This window comes from Gorilla gorilla, chromosome 3 (assembly GCF_029281585.2).
Source record: "Gorilla gorilla gorilla isolate KB3781 chromosome 3, NHGRI_mGorGor1-v2.1_pri, whole genome shotgun sequence".
NCBI classification, from domain to species: Eukaryota; Metazoa; Chordata; class Mammalia; order Primates; family Hominidae; genus Gorilla; species Gorilla gorilla.
In genome coordinates, this window is record NC_073227.2 from 8820739 (window position 1) to 8841760 (window position 21022).

General features: G+C 38.0%; 1 pseudogene; it reads left to right on the top strand.

Annotated features, from left to right (window-relative positions):
* LOC101151892 (zinc finger protein 595-like) overlaps positions 1-21022 on the top strand; it is a 53801-nt pseudogene that overhangs the window by 28418 nt on the left and 4361 nt on the right.

Here is a 21022-nt window from a genome sequence, read left to right on the forward strand (position 1 = left end):
TGGGTGACAGAGCGAGACTCCATCTCAAAAAAAATAAATAAATAAATAAAGTATTTATTTACTTGGGTGTTCATCATTGTTTTCTCGTGTGGGTGAGTAGTCAAAGAAACAGTGTAAAATTACCATCTATTTTATTATGTTATTCTGTGAGAGAAACACTTCTTACTTGAAGGTGATTTTTAAAGACTGTAACCTTTTTAGGTAGATCTAAATATTTAATTGTGATGAAAAACATGAAAATGCCAGGGAAAAGAGAGATCAGACTGTTACTGTGTCTATGTAGAAAAGGAAAACATAAGAAACTCCATTTTGATCTGTCTTTTGAACAATTGTTTTGCCTTGAGATGCTGTTAATCTGTAACTTTAGCCCCAACCCTGTGTTCACAGAAACATGTGCTGTATGGAATCAAGGGTTAAGGGATCTAGGGCTGTGAAGGCCGTGCCTTGTTAACAATATGTTTACAGGCAGTATGCTTGGTAAAAGTCATCACCATTCTCCATTCTCAATTAACCAGGGGCACAATGCACTGCGGTAAGCCGCAAGGACATCTGCCCAAGAAAGCCTGGGTATTGTTCAAGGTTTCCCCCAACTGAGACAGCCTGAGATACGGCCTCATGGGAAGGGAAAGACCTGACCATCCCCCAGCCTGACACCCATAAAGGGTCTGTGCTGAGGAGGATTAGTAAAAGAGGAAGGCCTCTTGCAGTTGAGATAAGAGGAAGGCCTCTGTCTCCTGCATGCCCCTGGGAACGCAATGTCTCAGTGTTAAACCCGATCATACATTTATTCTATTCTGAGATAGGAGAAAACCGCCCTGTAGCTGGAGGCGAGATATGGTGGTGGCAATGCTGCTCTATTACTCTTTGCTACACTGAGATGTTTGGGTGGAGAGAAGCATAAATCTGGCCTACGTGCACATCCAGGCATAGTACCTTACCTTGAACTTATTTGTGACACAGATCCCTTTGCTCACATGTTTTCTTGCTGACCTTCTCCCCACTGTCACCCTGTTTTCCTGCCACATTCCCCTTGCTGAGATAGTGAAAATAGTAATTAATAAACACTGAGGAAACTCAGAGACTGGTGCCGGTGCAGGTCCTCCGTATGTTGAGCACCGGTCTCCTGGGCCCACTGTTCTTTCTCTATACTTTGTGTCTGTGTCTTATTTCTTTTCTCAGTCTCTCATACCACCTGATGAGAAATACCCACAGGTGTGGAGGGGCAGGCCACGCCTTCATCTGCCACCCAACGTGGGTGCCTTTCTCTAGGGTGAAGGTACGCTAAGAACATGAGCAGTGAGGACAAGTCGACGAGAGATTCCTGAGTACATCCACGGTCAGCCTTGCGGTAAGCTTGTGCGCTCGAAGGAACCCAGGGTAACAATGGGACAAACTGAAAGTAAATATGCCTCTTATCTCAGCTTCAGCAACCCACGGCGGTGGCGCTTAATCCTACAGCACCACCTAGTGGACAATGTAGCACACTGTATGAAATCATTGATTAAGCCAGAAAACAGGGAGATCTTGAGGCATGGCAGTTCCCGGTAATTTTACAACCGGTACCAGCCGGGGAAGAGACAAGTAGGAGTGCCTACCCGAGCTGAGGCTAGATATGAATCTTTCACCTTGAAAATGTTAAAAGATATGAAGAAAGGAGTTATAAACAATATGGACCCAACTCCCCTTACATGAGAACATTATTAGATTCCATTGTTCATGGAAATAGACTTATTCCTTATGATTGGGAAATTTTGGCTAAATCTTCCCTTTCACCCTCTCAGATTTACAGTTTAAAACCTGGTGGATTGATGGAGTGGAGTACAAGAGCAGGTATGAAAAAATCAGGCTACAAATCCCACTGTTAATATAGATGTAGACCAATTGTTAGGAACAGGTCCAAAGTGGAGCACCATTAACCAAAAATCAGTAATGCAGAATGAGGCTATTGAACAAGTAAGGGCTATTTGCCTCAGGGCCTGGGAAAAAATTCAGGACCCACGAACAGCCTGCCCTTCTTTTAATTCAATTAGACAAGGCTCTAAAGAGCCATATCCTGACTTTGTGGCAAGATTGCAAGATGCTGCTCAAAAATCTATTACAGATGATAACGCCCAAAAAGTTATTGTAGAATTAATGGCCTATCGAATGCAAATCCAGAATGTCCGTTGGCCATAAAGCCATTAAAAGGAAAAGTTCCAGCAGGAATTGATGTAATTATAGAATATGTGAAGGCTTGTGATGGGATTGGAGGAGCTATGCATAAGGCAATGCTAATGGCTCAAGCAATGATGGGGGTCACTTTAGGAGGACAAGTTAGAACATTTGGGGGAAAATATTATAATTGTGTTCAAATTGGTCATCTAAAAAAGAACTGCCCAGTCCTAAATAAACAGAATATAATAAGCTATTACAGCAAAAAATAAAGAGCCACCTGGCCTGTGTCCAAGATGTGGAAAAGAAAAACATTGGGCTAATCAATGTCATTCTAAATTTGATAAAAATCGGCAACCATTGTCGGGAAATGGGAAGAGGGGCCAGTCTCAGGCCCCGCCACAAACTGGTGCATTCCCTATTCAGCTGTTTGTTCCTCAGGGTTTTCAGGAACAACCCCCACAGCAAATACCACCACTTCAGGGAGTCAACCGATTACAACAATACAACAGCTGTCCCCTGCCACAGCAGGCAGCACAGCAGATTTATGTGCCGCTCAAATGGTCTCTTTACTCCCTGGAGAGCCCCAACAAAAGATTCCTCCTACAGGGGTATATGGCCCACTGCCAGAAGGGACAGTAGGCCTTATTTTAGGGAGATCAAGTCTAAATTTGAAGGGAGTCCAAATTCATACTGGGGTAATTGATTCAGATTATAAAGGGGAAATTCAGTTAGTGATCAGCTCCACTGTTCCCTGGAGCGACAATCCAGGTGATAGAATTGCTCAAATACTGCTTTTGCCTTATATTCAAATTGGGGAAAAGAAAACAGAAAGAACAGGAGGGTTTGGAAGTACCAACCCTGCCGGAAAAGCTGCTTATTGGGATAATCAGGTCTCAGAGGATAGACCCGTGTGTACAGTCACTATTCAGGAAAAGCAGTTTGAAAGATTAGTGGATACCGGGGCTGATGTCTCTATCATTGCCTTAAATCAATGGCCAAAAAATTGGCCTAAACAAAAGCCTGTTACAGGATTTGTCGATGTGGGCACCGCCTCAGAAGTGTATCAAAGTGCCATGATTTTACATTGTCTAGGACCTGATAATCAAGAAAGTACAGTTCAACCCATGATCACTTCTATTCAAATCAACTTATGGGGCCGAGACTTGTTAGAACAGTGGCATGCAGAGATTACTATCCCAGCCTCCCTATACAGCCCCACGAGTCAAAAAAATCATGAGTAAAATGGGATATCTCCCTAAAAGGGGACTAGGGAAGAATGGAGGCAGCATTAAAGTCCCAACTGAGGCTGAGGGAAATCAAGAAAGAAAAGGAATACGGTATCCTTTTTAGGAGTGGCCACTCTAGAGCCTCCAAAACCCATTCCGTTGACTTGGAAAACAGAAAAACCTGTATGGGTAAATCATTGGCCTCTACCAAAACGAAAGCTGGAGGCTTTACACTTATTCGCAAAGGAACGATTAGAAAAGGGACATAGTGAGCCTTCATTTTCGCCGTGGAATTCTCCTGTTTGTAATTCAGAAAAAATCCGGAAGATGGCGCATGCTGACCGACTTAAGAGCTATTAATGCTGTAATTCAACCCATGGGGGCTCTCCAACCCAGGTTGCCCTATCTGGCCAGGATCACCAAAGATTGGCCTTTAATTATAATTGATCGGATGGATTGCTTTTTTGCCATTTCTCTGGCAAAACAGGATTTTGAAAAATTTGCTTTTACTACACCAGCCATAAATAATAACCAGCCACCAGATTTCAGTGGAAAGTGTTGCCTCAGGGAATGCTTAATAGTCCAACTATTTGTCAGACTTTTGTAGCTGAAGTTCTTCAACAAGTTACAGACAAGTTTTCAGACTGTTATATCATTACGTTGATATTTTGTGTGCTGCAGAAACAAGAGACAAATTAATTGACTGTTACACATTTCTGCAGAGGTTGCCAACCCAGGACTGAGAAGAGCATCTGATAAGATTCAAACCTCTACTCCTTTCCATTACTTCCATTATTTCCATGCATGTAGAGGAAAAGAAAATTAAACCACAAAAAACAGAAATAAGAAAAGACACATTAAAAACATTAAATGAGTTTCTTTTTTTTTTTTTTTTTTTTTTTGAGATGGAGTCTCGCTCTTGTCACCCAGGCTGGAGTGCAGTGGCGGGATCTTGGCTCACTGTAAAAACATTAAATGACTTTCAAAAGTTGCTAGGAGATATTAATTAAATTTGGCCAACTCTAGGCGTCCCTACTTATGCCATGTCAAATTTGTTCTCTAAAGGGGTCCGAAATTGAATAGTAAAAGAACATTAACTCCAGAAGCAACTTAAAAAATTAAATTAGTTGAAGAAAAAATTCAGTGAGCACAAATAGAATAGGTCACTTGACCCCACTCCAACTTTTGATTTTTGCTACTGCACATTCTCCAACAGAGAATTTTGAACATCATTATTCAAAATACAGATCAAAATGGGGTTTCTTATGTCTTCCGTTTCTACATAGACACAGTAAACAGTCTGAGCTCTCCCCTACATTAAACATTTTCAAGCATACAGTCTAGTGGTATTAAGTACGTTTACTTTTTTTTTTCTGCAGTGGATCTCTAGATTAATTTTATCTTACAAAAGTAAAATTTAATACGTCATAAACAATAAACTGCCCTTTTTTCCTTTTTCTTCAGCTCCTGAAGAACACCGTTTTACTTACTGTTTCTATAATTTTGGCTGATTTCCATATTCTTATTAGTGTAATTATATAATGTCTGTTTCTTTTTGATTATTTTAGATAATGTAATGTTCTCAGGCTTTGTTTTTGTAAGATGTGTCAGAATATCTTTCTGTTTTAAAATGAAATAATATTTCATTATATGTATATGTCACATTTTAAAAATCTAATACTGATCTCTAAAGGGCCATTTGTGTTGTTTCCAGGAATTGTCTTTTGTAAATAATAATGAAGAACATGCATGTGTAAATATCTGTTTAAAGTCCTGCTTTAAATATTCTTGGAATAGTTAGGATATAGTGATGTAGTACTATGGGTATGTCCATATTTTTGTTTCCTGAGCCTTTGATGTCATATCCAAAAAGCGACTGCTAAGACCAGTTGCATGAAGCCTTCACCATCTATGTTTTTATTACATTCCACATATGTGTAAGATCATGTGGTATTTGTCTCAGTGTATCTGGTTTAATTTCTGCAACATATGATCCAGCAGTTTGAATTCTTTCTTTCTTACATGGTCATCAATGTTTTATTGTCTTAGAATCAAAAAAACCATCTTAAATTATGATGTTTATTGCTTAAATATATGTCACCCTGTGGTACATTTTTTTCTATAATGGCTGTACTAACTTACAATCTTACCAGCCGCATATGTTAACTTTTCTGTACATTCTCACTAACAATTCTTTTTTGCCTTTCTAATTACAGTCATTCTAACTGCAGTGAAGTCATATCTTATTGTGGCTTTGATTTGCATACCTCTGATAATTAGTGATGTTGAGCATCTTTGCATGTTCTTCTTGGCCTTTTGTATTTCTTGTTTTGAAAAATGTCTCTTAGTCCAGGCAAGGTGGCTCATGCCTGTAATCCCAGCACTTTGGGAGGCAGAGGTGGGCAATCACCTGAGGTCAGGAGTTCGAGATCAGCCTGGCCGACATGGTGAAACCCTGTCTCTACTAGCTAGGCGTGGTGGCAGGCACCGGTAATCCCAGCTACTCAGGAGGCTGAGGCAGGAGAATCGCTTGTACCCAGGAAGCGGAGGTTGCAGTGAGCTATCGGGGGAACCAGCCCCCAATATTTCAATGTAAGTTCTTTTCTATTTTCCCTAATTGGCGGCTGGCCTGAGAAATAAAGGGAAAGAGTATAAAAGGAGAAATTTTAAAGCTGGGTGTCCAGGGGAGACATCACATGTCAGCAGGTTCCGTGATGCCCCCCAAACTGCAAAACCAGCAAGTTTTTATTAGCAATTTTCAAAGGGGAGGGAGTGTATGAATAGGATGTGGGTCACAGAGATCACATGCTTCAAAGGCAATAAAATATCACAAGGCAAATGGGCAGGGCAAGGTCACAAGGTCAGGGCAAAACTAGAATTACTGATGAAGTTTCATGTCCCACTGTGCACACATTGTCGTTGATTAACATCTTAACAGGAAACAGGGTTCAAGAGCAGAGAACCAGTCTGACTAGAATTCTCCAGGCTGGATTTTCCTAATCCTAGCAAGCCGGGGGGCGCTGCAGGAAACCAGGTTGTGTTTCATCCCTATCTACAACTGCATAAGGCAGACACTCCCAGAGTGGCCATTTTAGGGGCCTCCCTCTGGGAATGCATTCTTTTCCCAGGGCTGTTAATTATTAATATTCCTTACCAGGGAAAGAGTTCAGCAATATTTCTTTTGCCCGTTTCTGGAAATAAGGGAAATATGACTCTGTCCTGCCTGGCTCCCAGGCAGTCAGACCTAATGGTTATCTCCCTTGTTCCCTGAAGATCGCTGTTATCCTGTTCTTTTTTCAAGGTGCCCAGATTTCATATTGTTTAAACACACATGCTTTATGAACAATTTGTGCAGTTAACACAATCATCACAGGGTCCTGAGGTGACATACATCCTCAGCTTATGAAGATGACGGGATTAAGAGATTAAAGGCAGGCATAGGAAATTACAGGAGTACTGATTGGGGAACTGGTAGATGTCCATGAAATCTTCACAATTTATGTTTAGAGACTGCAGTAAAGACAGGCGTAAGAAATTATAAAAGTATTAATTTGGGGAAGTAATAAATGTCCATGAAATCTTCACAATTTATGTTCTTCTGCGGTGGCTTCAGCTGGTCCCTCCGTTCGGGGTCCCTGACTTCCAGCAACAGTGAGCCTAGACAGTGCCATTGCACTCCAGTCTGGGCAATAAGAGTGAAACTCTGTCTCAAAAAATAAAAAAGAAAGAAAAATGTCTCTTAAGGTTTTTTCCCTATTTTCAAATTATGTGTTATATTTGTTAAGTTTGTTATATATTCTGTAAGTTTACCTCTTGTATATTTTGCAAATATTTTCTTTCATTCTGTAGATTATCTCTTTGCTCTGTTAATTGTTTTCTTTGCTGTGCAAAACATTCTTAATTTATTGTAATCCCATTTGCATATTTTTGTGTGTGTTTTGAGGTCTTAGTTAAAAATTCTTTTTTCTGCAGTAGCTGGTAAAAAGTTCCTCTATGTTTACTTCAAATAGCTTTATAGGTTTAGGTTTCCTATTTAAATCTTTATTTGTGATTGAGTTCTTTATATCATAAGAGGTAGGGGCCTAGTTTCATTTTTTTATTATGTAAATAATCAATTTTTCTAGCACCATTTATTGAAAAGACAGTCTTATTCCAAATGTGTGTTCTTGACATCTTTGTTGAAAATCCCATGGCTCTAGGTTCATGGATTTATTACTGGGCTCACTGGATACTTTGACCTGTTTATCTGTTTTTATGTCAGTATCATCCTGTTTTGCTCATTATAGCTTTATAGTATGTTTTGGAGCCAGGTAATGTGATGCTTCCAGCTTTGTTCTTTTGGCTCAGGATTACTTTCACCATTTGTGGGTCTTCGGTTCCTCCTCATAAATTTTAAGCTTTTTTTTCCCATTTCTGTGAAAAAAGTCTGGTACTTTGGTAGAGATTGCATTGAATCTGTAGATCATCTTGTGTAGTATAGCAACTTTTATATTTTTTCAATTCATGAGCAAAAAATATCTTTCAATTTCTCATGTCTTTTTCAATTTTTTATCAATGTTATATAATTTTCAGTGTAGAGATTGTTTACCTTAATTAAGTTTGCTGTTAGACATCTAGATATCTTTATTTTTACTGTGTATGTAGAAGGAGTATTTGGCAAAACTCAACATGCCTTTGTGGTTTAAGAAACTCAACGAATTAAGTATAGATGATATATACCTCAACACAATAAAGGCCATGTATGACAAATCAATGACTGATATCATCCTAAACAGGAAATAGCAGAGCACTTTTTTTCTGACATCTCAGACAAGACAAAAATGTTTTCATTGTGTATGACAATATTCAACTGTGTACACCGTAAGACTGTGGAGCATGACTTGGCATGGTGGCTCACACTTGTAATCCCAGCACTTTGGGAGGCTGAGGTGGATGGATCACTTGGCATTAGGAGTTCAAACCAGCCTGGCCAACATGGCAAAACCCTCTCTCTACTAAAAATACAAAAATTAGCCAGGTGTGGTGGTTGGCACCTGTAACCCCAACTAGTCAGGAGGCTGAGGCAGGAGAATCACTTGAACCTGGGAGGCGAAGGTTACAGTGAGCCAAGATCGTGCCACTGCACTCCAGCCTGGGTGACAGAGCACGACATCATCTCAAAAAATAAAAATAAAAAATAAAAAGACTGTGGAGCACAAGTCAAATATGGATCAGTTATAAGTCTATTTCTGAGTCTCTGTGTTTATCTGTATGCATATTGTTCCTGTAGTGTTATATGAGTTGTATACTTGTTCTGTTTATGTGTGTACAATGGTGGTTTTACCCTGCCTAGGTGAATAGTCACTGAAATTCTCCTAATTTTACCCTCTATTTATTTGTAAATCTATATTTTTGTGTGTGAGGGAGAAACACTTGTGATGTGAAGATAATTTGAAAAACTGCCATACCTCTGTGTCTATTTTAGATATTAATTGTTGTCAAAAACACAAACTTTACAATCAAGTATTTTTAAATATTGAGTTCAGTCATATTAATTATATTGACATTGTTATGTACTATATCTTTAGAATATGTTTATCTTGCAAAGCTAACACTCAATACACATTAAACAACTACCTACATTTTCTACTTTCTGGCCCTTTACAAAAACAATTCTGTTTTCTATTTTAGAGTCAAACTGCTTTAGATAACTCATGTGAGTTGATTCACACAGTTTCTGTGTCTTCATGGCTGACTTATTTCATGTTGCACAATGTCATCAAGATTTATCTTTTTATACTTTTAGAGTTTTTTTTGCTTTTTACAAACTTAGTATTTCATTATTTTAATATTACAAATTTATCCATCTATTTGGTGAGAGAAATTTGCATTGTTTTCATTTATTTGCTTTCAGTAACAATGCTACAATAATTATGAGTGTACAAATTACTCTTCATTTAACCATATGTGTGATGGTGTATATTTTTGCCAGGTTTTATTGGTCTAGCTGTTCAGCTTTATATCCATACCACATTGTTTTAATTCGTTTCCTTTGTATGTGTTTTGAAATCATGAGCTGTGAAGCCTCCAAATTTTTTTGTTTTTTTAATTCTTGGGTGCTTTATTGTCCCTTGAAATTCCATATAAGTTTGTGGTTGCCGCTTCTAGTTCTGCAAGAAATTGATTAGAAATTTGACAGGGATTTCATTTAAACTGTAGATTACATTGAGCAGTCTAGACATCTTCATAATATTTCAAAATTTGAACAAGAGCATGCTGGACTGTATTTTTTAATTTCTATAAATATGTAAATGTTATAGTTTTCTTTTATTAATTTCTACTCTCACTCCAGCTTGGTCATTAAAAGTTATCTGTAAAATTTCTATTTAAAAACAAATTTTAAGACTTTTTGTGGCCTAACAGGTGGTTTACCAAGGAGAACATTGTATGAGCTATTGAGAAGTGTGTATATCCTGCTGTTATTGAGGAGTATTCTCTATGGTTCTCTTAGGCATAACTGCCGTATAGTGCTTCAAGTCTTCTGTTTCCTTGTGAGTATTCTTTTTTTATTATTCATTACAGAAATTGGGGTATTGAAATATTCTACTATAGGCCGGGCACAGTGGCTCACGCCTGTAATCCCAGCACTTTGGGAGGCCAAGGCGGGTGGATCACGAGGCCAGGAGATCGAGACCCTCCTGGCTAACATGAAACCCCATCTGTACTAAAAATACAAAAAATTAGCCAGGCGTGTCGGCGGGTGCCTGTAGTTCCAGTTACTCAAGAGGCTGAGGTGGGAGAATGGCATGAACCCAGGAGGCGGAGCTTGCAGTGAGCCGAGATCATGACACTGCCTTCCAGCCTGGGCGACAGAGCGAGACTCCATCTCAAAAAAAAAAAAAAAAAATCTACTATAGTTATATTGCTCTCTCTGTCTTGCTGTGTCAGTGTTTTATTTTTATATTTGGAACCCTAATGTGACACATACACACACACGCACATTTATATATGTATACACACATTTGTCGTGGGTTCCCAGTAAATGAACCTTTTTATTGTTGTTTAATGTCCTTCTTGGTCTCTTGTGCTTTTAAAGAATATTTTATGAAATATAACAGTTTTGACTTAAGATGTACTTTGTGTAATATAATCTTGACTTTTTTTTGATTATTTGCATGAAATGTTTTCTTTCATCTTGCCTTTTTCAGTCTCCTTAATCATTAGATCTCAAGTGATTCTTGTTGAAAAGCAAGTTGGATCTTGTTTTTTAATTTTTTAAATCCCTTTATTTGGTGGCATCTATTTTGAATCGAAAGTTTACTTCACAAATACTTAAATAATTTGCTTAATTAGAAAGTCATTTTTTAATTGTTTTACTTGATTATTATACCTTTGTCCCTTATTTTCTTTCTCTGTCTTCCTCTGTGTCTTTTTAATTTTTATATTGATAGGATTTCTTATACTTTTGTGTATCTATAGATACTTTGTGGTATCTTGGGGATTACATAAAATTTCATAAAGTTAATATATCTTAAAATGCTAAGAACTTCAGTTGCATTTAAAAATTCTTCCTCATACATTTGCCCTCAACTTTGTTATTGGTGTGATTAATCATATTTTATGTTGCATATTAACAGATTATGATTGTTTGATTATTTTTATGCTTTTATCTTTAAAACTTCAGAGATTAAAATGTTTTCTGTAACATTATAATGGTACAGAACGTTATATTTGTGTATGTGCATCTTTTTCAGAAAGTTACGTATTTTCATATGATCATGTTTTGTTTTCTTGCATTGTTATTTTCAGTGGCAGATACTTTCTTCAGAATTTTTTTGTAAGGCAGATGTGCTTTTTGAGCATTTGGTTATCTTGAAAAGTCTTTACCTTTTTTTCATTTTTAAGACAGTTTTGCTGGTTATATTCCCAATTAGAAGCTATTTTTCTTTCAGCACTTTTTATCACAATTCCTTCTGGTCTGAAAAAAATTTATCAACAGATTCACTGGTTATCTCTTAAGACCACACTTATGACACATCACTTTTATCTTGCAGCTCCTAAGATTCTCTTCCTGTCTTTGACTTTTGAAACTTTGCTTATATATGTGCCTTGCTATAAATCTGTGTGTGTGTACCCTAGTTGAAGTCTGTTGAGCTTCATTTTTTATATCCTTCTTTTGCTTCTGAAAATTTCTGTCATTATTTTTGTATTTTTCACCTCCATGATGTCTTTTTTTTGTTTTTAATGTTTTCATTGATTCTCATTTTTCTGATTTTATTTAGTTGTATGTATTTCCATTTAGCTCATTGAGAATTATTCAGGTTAAATTTTAAAAATTTGTACATCTTCATTTTTTATGGTTTTCTGAAAATCTTTAAATTTTTTAATTGGGCCATGTTGCCCTAATATTTTGTATGCATTGTAATATTTGCTTGTTATTTGAAGATTAACAAAAAGCCATTTGTCACAATCTTCACAATGTTGCTTTGTCCTGACATAGTCTGAAACCAATTGTCTTTGATAGAGATTATGGGAGCCTCCCATACATGTTTTAAGGATGTGTCTTGTCTGGAATTTCATGTTTTTCAGTTAAAAGGGTTTGTTCATGTTTCTTCTTAACAGTCTCTAATCACTTGCCCTACCTACTTTCTGTATTTAACACTGCAGTCTGCTCCTGAAACATTTACATTTTTGTCTCAGCAAACCCAAGCTGTCCTTTCAAAATATACCACTGTTTCTTTCAGCATTCTGTATTATTGGAGACAGAAACCAGTTTTTGTAAAGACCACCAAAAGCCAGAAGTAATGATGTGTGCGTTAGTATTTTTCTTATTTTTAAAGAAAGAAGCCAGGAATTGGCAGTTTACTCCTAAAGACACAATGCTATACTGGGGAGGAGGAAGGGCTGTGTAAATGTAACAAATTTTCCTTTCCATTCTATGTGGCTCTTGGCATTGTTCTTACCTGAGGCATTACATACAATTAACTCATTTCGAGATTTTGCACAAAAGCATTTTGATGAGTATATGTTTATTACATGTATATGTCTGTGAAGGAGTTATGGCCTGTGGTATTTTGTTGTGCCATCTTACTAATGTACTTTGTATAAGTATATATATTAGATTTGTAAAGTAAGTATATTGATATGTAAAGTATATTCATATAAATCTAGTAAGTGGGATAATTTGTTATTTTTATTTCTTTCAGGTATGTGTTCTCATTTTACCCAAGATCTTTGGCCAGTGCAGGGCATAGAAGATTCATTCCACAAACTTATACTGAGAAGATATGAGAAATGTGGACAGAAGAATTTACAATTAAGGAAAGGCTCTAAAAGTGTGAATAAGTGTAAGGTGCAGAAAGGAGGTTATAATGGACTTTACCAATGCTTATCAACTACCCAGAGCAAAATAATTCAATGTAATACATCTGTCAAAGTTTTTCATAAATTTTCAAATTCAAACAACATAAGACATACTGGAGAGAAATCATTTAAATGTAAAAAATGTGGCAGATCATTTCCCAAGTTCCTCCAACTAACTTAACATAAGGGAATACATGCTGGAGAGATACCCTACAAATGTGAAGAATGTGGCAAAGCCTTTAATAGGTCCACAAGCGTTACTAAATATAAGAAAATTCATGCTGGAGAGAAACCCCTCACGTGAAGAATGTGTCAAAATCTTTACCTCATCCTCAAGCTTTGACAAACATAAGAGAATTCATACTGGAGAGAAACCCTACACATGTGAAGAATGTGGCAAAGCCTTGAGACAGTCCACAGTTCTGAATGAACATAAGAAAATTCATACTGGAAAGGAACCCTACAAATGTGAAGAATGTGGCAAAGCTTTTAGACAGTCCAGAAGCCTGAATGAACATAAGAATATGCATACTGGAGAGAAACCCTACACGTGTGAAGAATGTGGCAAGCTTTTAACCAATCCTCAAGCCTTATACACAGGAGCACTCATTCTGAACAAAAACTTTACAAATGTGAAGAATGCAGCAAAGCCTTTTTTACTCAATCCTCATCCCTTAATAAACAAGAGAATTCATACTGGTGAGAAACCCTACACGTGAAGAATGTGGCAAAGCCTTTTATAGGTGCTCACACCTTACTGAACATAAGAATATTCATACTGGAGAGAAATCCTACAAATGTGAAGAATGTGGCAATGCCTTTTATAGATCTTCACACCTTACTAAACATAAGAGAATTCATTCTGGGCAAAAACCCTACAAATGTGAAGAATGTGGCAAAGCCTTTAGACAGTACTCTGCACTGAATGAACATAAGAAAATTCATACTGGAGAGAAACCCTACAAATGTAAAGAATGTGGCAAAGCCTTTAGATGGTCCAGAAGCCTGAATGAACATACGAATATTCATATTGGAGAGAAACCCTACACATGTGAAGAATGTGGCAAAGATTTTACTTGGTCCTCAACCCTTACTGTACACCAGAGAATTCAGACAGGTGAGAAACATAGTTGATAACATAGTTGAATGACATTTCTAGTAATATGTTTCCTTTGGCTTTAAACAGCAAATAAATTGAAGAATATTGTTCCATGTTCTTTTCCTTATTTAAATTTATTTCTTAAATTTCTGGAGGCACATAGTATATGTATATATTTCTGGCATATGTTAGTTATTTGAATACAGGCATACACCATGTAATAATCCATCAGAGTAGGCCAGGCGCAGTGGCTCATGCCTGTAATCCCAGCACTTTGGGAGGCCAAGGCAGGCGGATCACAAGTTCAGGAGGTCAAGACCATCCTGGCTAACATGGTGAAACCCCATCTCTACTAAAAATACAAAAAAATAACCGGGCATGGTGGTGAGTGCCTGTAGTCCCAGCTACTCAGGAGGCTGAGGCAGGAGAATGGCATGAACCCAGGAGGCAGAGCTTGCAGTGAGCCTAGATAGCGCCACTGCACTGCACTCCAGCCTGGGCGACAGAGTGAGACCCCGTCTCCAAAAAAAAAAAATAATAATCCATCAGAGTGAGTTATTCATCACCTTAAGTATTTATTCTTTGTATTACACAAGTCCAGTTATACACTTTATTTTTTAATGTACAATTATTTTTTACTACAGATCGTTTTGTGATTGTAATATATCAAAGTATAATTCATGTTTCTGAGTCCCGAATGAATACTTTAAAAAATGTTTCATATTTGTCTTTGAACATGTAGTGTCTTGTCCTGCAAACACATACGGACTTTTCATTTTTATTTACATGAAGTTAAATATATAAATGTATTGCTCTAAAAATAAACCTTTAGGTGTAACAAAATTACAGAGCAAGCAATAGTGTTTGTGTGAGAGTTTGTACCTATTTTCCAAAGAAAAGATCAATATTGGAACAAAGAAGATACTTTTATAAGGTGGATAATTTACTAGAAATCTAGAAACCTAAAACATTCTGAAATCAAATCTATATTTCTTTGGATTTAATTACTGTAAAATCTAATTGTTGAGACTCTCCCCATGTAAATTCTGTTTTCATTTGTCTGTTACTCATATTACAGCTATAATTTACTTGTTTCTTATTTCTTTTGTTTTTACTTCATTAAGTATTTATGATGTTAGCTGGTGAGAAATTATAAGAATGATTTTTATAAAATTTAGTAGTACACAGAAAATTTTTAGATGCAAGTTCACAATTTGTGTATTATATTTTATCTAGTTAGAAAATTTCATTTTGTGGCTTTAACTGGAGAACTCTATATGAACCGTTTTCTTTAGTTGTTCCTTTCACTTTTTACTTGACATAAATGAGTTTATGTATTGTGTGCCAATTTGTTCAGGTAAGTACTGGGAAATCTTTTAAGTCATGGAGATGTTTTGACATAAAATTGTAGTGAACAAACATAAGAAAGTGCTGAGTGTGTAATAGATGCTCCATAATTAGCCATAAATATTCTTTCTGGAGTCAGTTTGTAGCTGCAAGTAAGAGACTGAAAATGTCTATAGTGAAGAAATGGCATTAATTGTGCATGTGGAGAGGACATCTGTTCCCAGGCTGCAAAACTGACTCATTCTGAATTTAAAGAGGGTTTTTTTTTTTTTTAATTTAAAAGTAAACTTTAATGTCAAAAATGCAAACTTAGAGAGGGCATAAAGATCACACACAAGGCTGCCACTTCACACTTGGAGGGTTGCACAGCATCTGGGCAAAGGCTCTCCTCACTTCCCAGATGGTGGGGCAGCCAGGAAGAGGCGCTCCTTACTCCCAGATGGTAGGGCCGCCGAGCAGAGGCACTCCGCATTTCTTAGTGCGGCCGCCAGGCAGAGGCACGCCTCGTGTCCAAGAAAGTGTGGCAGCCGGGCAGAGGCGCTTGTCATGTCCCAGGCGGTGCAGTGGCCGGGCAAAGGCGCTTTTCATTCCCAGACGGTGCAGGGGGCCAGGGAGAGGCGCTGCTCACTTCCCAGACAGTGGGGCAGCCGGGCAGAGGTGCTTCTCACTTCCCAGAAAGTTGGGCAGCTGGGCAGAGGTGCCCCTCACTTCCTAGACGGGGCAGTGGCTGGGCAGAGGCGCTCCTTAAAGAGGATTTGTTTTATGTTTATCCGCAGCTATGTATGCCTCACAGCTCCTCTCCTTGTGTTATGGCTACGGTTTTCTCACTGTTCTCTTCATGCCATGTAATTTCACATGGACGTTCCAGGTTCTGATAGGTTCGACTTTTTTTAATATGGTAAATTGCTCCTAATTGGGACTGTTTGAGGTTATTTATAACTTCTCAGTGCAGCATTTAGATCGCTTGAGAAGTCTTTTAGTGTTCACAGGTAAGAGAATTAAGTCAGCATTGTTTTTCTGCTTATGAAAGAAAATTTTTGAGATTCTAACACAAACTGTCTTAAGCATAACACTAAGACTAGGTAAAGCATTAATGTGAGTGGGTTGCATATTGTCAGCACCATATGAAGAAAATATCAGAATTTTGAAATTTCAGAGAAAATATCTTAGAGGTAAATTTTTTAGGAGACTTAATGGTAGAGAAGAATTTTACATTTAATATTCTATGACATACTTATAGCAAAACTTATTTTTTCATGCAGAATTTTCTGTTTCTGAATGTGAATCTTAAGTGTTGGAAAATAATAGAATGGTCTCTGTAGATTCAAAATTTGGAATGATCCTTTTTGTCCAGATTGATACTGCAATCCTGAGGAATTTCTCTTATGATTTTTTATTTTAGTGGATGCAGTTCATGGTCTACAGTTTTCATTCTTAGTCATCTAACTTTAACCAAGTCCTTGGTAACCTTCTCGAAAAATTTTGGAGAGTATGGCAGCTGTTAAATTTAACATTTTCTCAGTGATTTTTAATGCAAATTTACTTACTTTGGTCACAGAATGGACAATTATGGGACCTTTAGCAAGTTACCCTTTTAATGTCTTCCCTATAATTACCATCAGCATTAGAAACTCCAGGTGCTTCAAACTTAAAGCAAAAGCCCTAGAGTACATTATCTTGTCTTATATAGTGTTCTGGGTCTCAAACATGCTGGCAAATATTAGAGTTTCTGTGGTTATTACAAAAACAGCACGAAAACTATTTTTGATAATACTCAAAGACAGACCAGCATTTGAAACGTTATTCTGTGATGGCTTTTAAAATGCATTTTTAATTGACAGATAAACTATGTATTTATCTTGTAGAACATGGTGTTTCGAAGTATATATATATGCTGTCAAAGGCTTACTTCTAGGTAATTCACATAGTAATTATTTTTTTGATGAGAGCACATAACATTGACTATCTTAGTATTTTTCAAAAATACAATTCATTATTATAGTCACCATGCTGTAGAATCGATTTCTTGAACTTATTCCACCTGGACATCTGTAATTATGTATTATTTTACAGACATCCCTCCAAATGCTTTTTTTCTAAATAACCAAGTATCTGGTAAGCAGCATTCTGTTGTCTGGCTTATTTTCATTTAGCATACTGTCCTCCACATTTGTTCATATTGTTTTAAGCGACAAGATTTCCTTTGAATCCTGAATTGTATTTCCTTGTGTATACCATATTTTGAAAAAATGAATTGAAACATGCATCAATTTATTGAACAAATCATGTAATGAAAAGATACTTCTGTGTTAAAACACGTATTAATGAAATCCAGCTTTTACACATTTTTTTTTATTTTTTTTAGATGGAATCTCGCTGTCACCCAGTCTGGAGTGCAGTGGTGCAATCTTGGCTCACTACAACCTCTGCCTCCCGGGTTCAAGCAATTCTCCTGCCTCAGCCTCCTGAGTAGCTGGGACTACAGGCGTGAGCTACCACGCCCGGCTAATTTTTGTATTTTTAGAAGAGACAGGGTTTCACCATATTGGCTAGGCTGGTCTCGAACTCCTGACCTCATGATCTGCCCACCTTAGTCTCCCAAACTGTTAGGACTACAGGCATGAGCCACCACGCCCGGCCTACACATTTTATTAATAGTTAATTTGAAACTAAACACTACCCATAACACTGTGTTAATAAATTTAATTTTCACAGTAACTCCATAGCATAGGCATTATTATTATCCTTATTTTAAAGAGAAAGAAATAGAGCCACAGAGAAAAATTACTTGCTCACAACAGTGGAGCCAGTTTTAAAACACAGGGAACTTTGACTCCAGAGAAAACACTCTTTATTAAACACCCTCTTCAAACAAAAAATAAATGATTATCTTCAACACCCATTCTTAGTAAATATTTAACAAAATTAAATCAACTGATACATTTTTTGTTATGTGTGTGTGCAAACGTGTGGGCGGCAAGCCACCCAGGTGCAGAGGCAAGAGTCCAAGGACACGAGCTGTTCCAGTATAATAAAATATAAAACAAGAATAGTTACGCCAGACATAGATCTTAGATATGATTATATATGAATATTATATATGAATATAATTAATCAGTAGTACTTATTCTTTATTCCAATATTATAATAATCCTCACTCTATAATCATAACCTAGGAAAAACCAGGCCATATAGAGATAGGAGCTGAGGGGACATAGTGAGGAGTGACAAGAAGACAAGAGTGCGAGCCTTCTGTTATGCCCAGAAAGGACCACCAGAGGGCTCCTTGGTCTAGCGGTAACGCCAGCGTCTGGGAAGACGCCCGTTGCCAGGCGGACTGTGGTCTAGCAGTAGCCTGTCAAGGAAAAACACCCGCTACTTAGCAGACCAGGAAGGGGAGTCTCCCTTTCCCCAGGGGAGTTTAGAGAAGACTCTAGTCCTCCACCTCTTGTGGAGGCCCTGACATTAGTCAGGCTCGCCTGCAGTTATCCAGAGGCCTGTCTCCCTGTGATGCTGTGCTTCAGTGGTCATGCTCCTAGTCCACCTTCATGTACCATCCTGTACACATGGCTCTGCCTTCTAGATAACAGTAGCAAAATTAGTGAAAGTACTAAAAGTCTCTGATATGCAGAAATAATAGCGTAAGCTGACTCTCTCTCTCTCTCTGCTTCGGCTGCCAGGCAGGGAAGGGCCCCCCGTCCAATGGACACGTGACCCACGTGACCTTACCTATCATTAGAGATGACTCTTTACCCTGCCCCTTGTGCTTTGTATCCAATAAACAACAGCGCAGCCAGACATTCAGGGCCACTACGGGTCTCCATGACTTGGTGGTAGGGGTCCCCCAGGCCCAGCTGCCTTTTATCTCTCTGTCTTGTGTCTTTATTTCTACACTCTCTCATCTCCACACATGGGGAGAGACCCACCAACCCTGTGGGGCTGGTCCCTACACAAATGTATAAATTATGATACATAAAGGAGAAATACTTCCTCTATTTAACGAAACTATATAAACTCTAGAAATTGTTCTTTGCTACTGACATGTACTTGGGAACAACCTTTCTTTCAACTGTCCTTGCCACCCCTCCAGCACTTCAGAATATTTATAGCATGATTTTTATGTAAACCTGTAGTCAGCAAATGCTGTAATTAATCAAATATTTACTACAAAGGCAAGCAGTACACTATGATTTTACTTTCTTGATACAAATTTTGAGTTAGTTATTTCACTCTATATTAGTATCCTTTGTGCATTTTTCTCAGTTTTGCCTAATACTAGCAATTATCTTACTTTTAAACTATTTGTTTATAAAACTTTAAATTATCTCTGGGAACCTCAGCTCAGCAGAGTGCATAGCCCTGACCAGAGCCCTAGAACCAGAAAAGAACCTAGGAGTTAGGTACTTTTTATACAGATTCCAAATGTGCCATTTTAGTATTCCACAATTATGCCACCATTTGGAAAGAAAGGATTGTTGACAGCAAAAGATACCCCTATTAAATATGGGTCACAGATATTTTACCCTACCCTAGGCTATCCACCTACCACAGAAAGCTGCAGTTCATTGCTGGGGCTACCAGAAATGCCAAGATGAGATTACCTAGAGAAACAGGAGGGTTGGCCAAGCAGCAACGGCCACCACCCTTTCCAGGGAACTCCTTATGGCCCTTATCCCAACTTTGCCTAACCACCTGCCCACCCTGCAATGGGGTACCAAATGTGAATATACTCTAGGACCTGAAAGATTGTATAAATTGGGAGAGGTTCTTTATTTCCCCCAGGTTCTCCAGCAGAAAGCAATAAGGGCACTCCATAATTCTTGTTTCTTTAGGAGAGGCCATCTCCATCAGCTATAACCAAAAAAACCAAAAAACTCCTCTTTTTGACAAGTTTGTAAAGCCTGTCCATCTGGGTCTATAATAATCCTCCAGGCCCTATGCCACTCCCCTTAATTCAGCCAGTTCAGCAACAAGAAACCTACCCAGTGGGAAGAATGGTAGGTAGACTTTAATTGCCAGCCTATTGAGGCTACAAATATCTCCTGATCCTTGGGGATGCCTTTACTGCCTGGGTTGAAGCCTCTCATACTAGAATAGAAAAGATTCAGGTAGTTGTCAAGATCATTCTGAAAGAAATTATCTCTTTGAGCCTCCACAGTCTTCACAAAGTAACAATCACCTATATTTTATTTCACAAACTACCCAAACAGTGGCAAAAGCCCTAGGGATAAAATACTTTTCACACTCCTCCTGAAAGCCACAATCTTCCAGGAAGGTAGAAAGGACTAATCAAGCTATTAAAAGGACCTCGAGCAAATGATGCCAGGAAGCCTCTTTACCATGGTTAGAACTTCTGCCCATGGCACTTCTCCAGATCAGAACAGCCCCTAAATTACGTCTATGCCTTAGTTTCTTTGAAGTCCTATATTGGAGACCCTTTCTACATGCGAACCTAATAGTATACCCAGAGGTTACCAAATTAACCCAGTATATAAAATCCCTGACTCAATTTCAAGAGGTCATCCAGGAGTTTGGACAGACAATTCTGAGTCTAACCCCAACAACCCGTATAACCAGGCAGGAAAACAAGTCATCATTAAAGTCTGGAGAGATGGATCTCTCGGATCTCAACTAACCCCGTCACAAAAGAACGTTACTATCATAATTTCCACCCCAATAGCTATCAAGTTTCCTGGCATCTCTAGCTGGACACATTACTTTTGAATACAACTACAAACACATTAAGGAACCAAAGACTAAACCAACACTTACCTACTCCTGTGACCCACAGGAGGACTTACAAATTTCTCTCCAAATGAGAAGTAATGCTCTCCCTCCTTTTACCTCAAAGTAG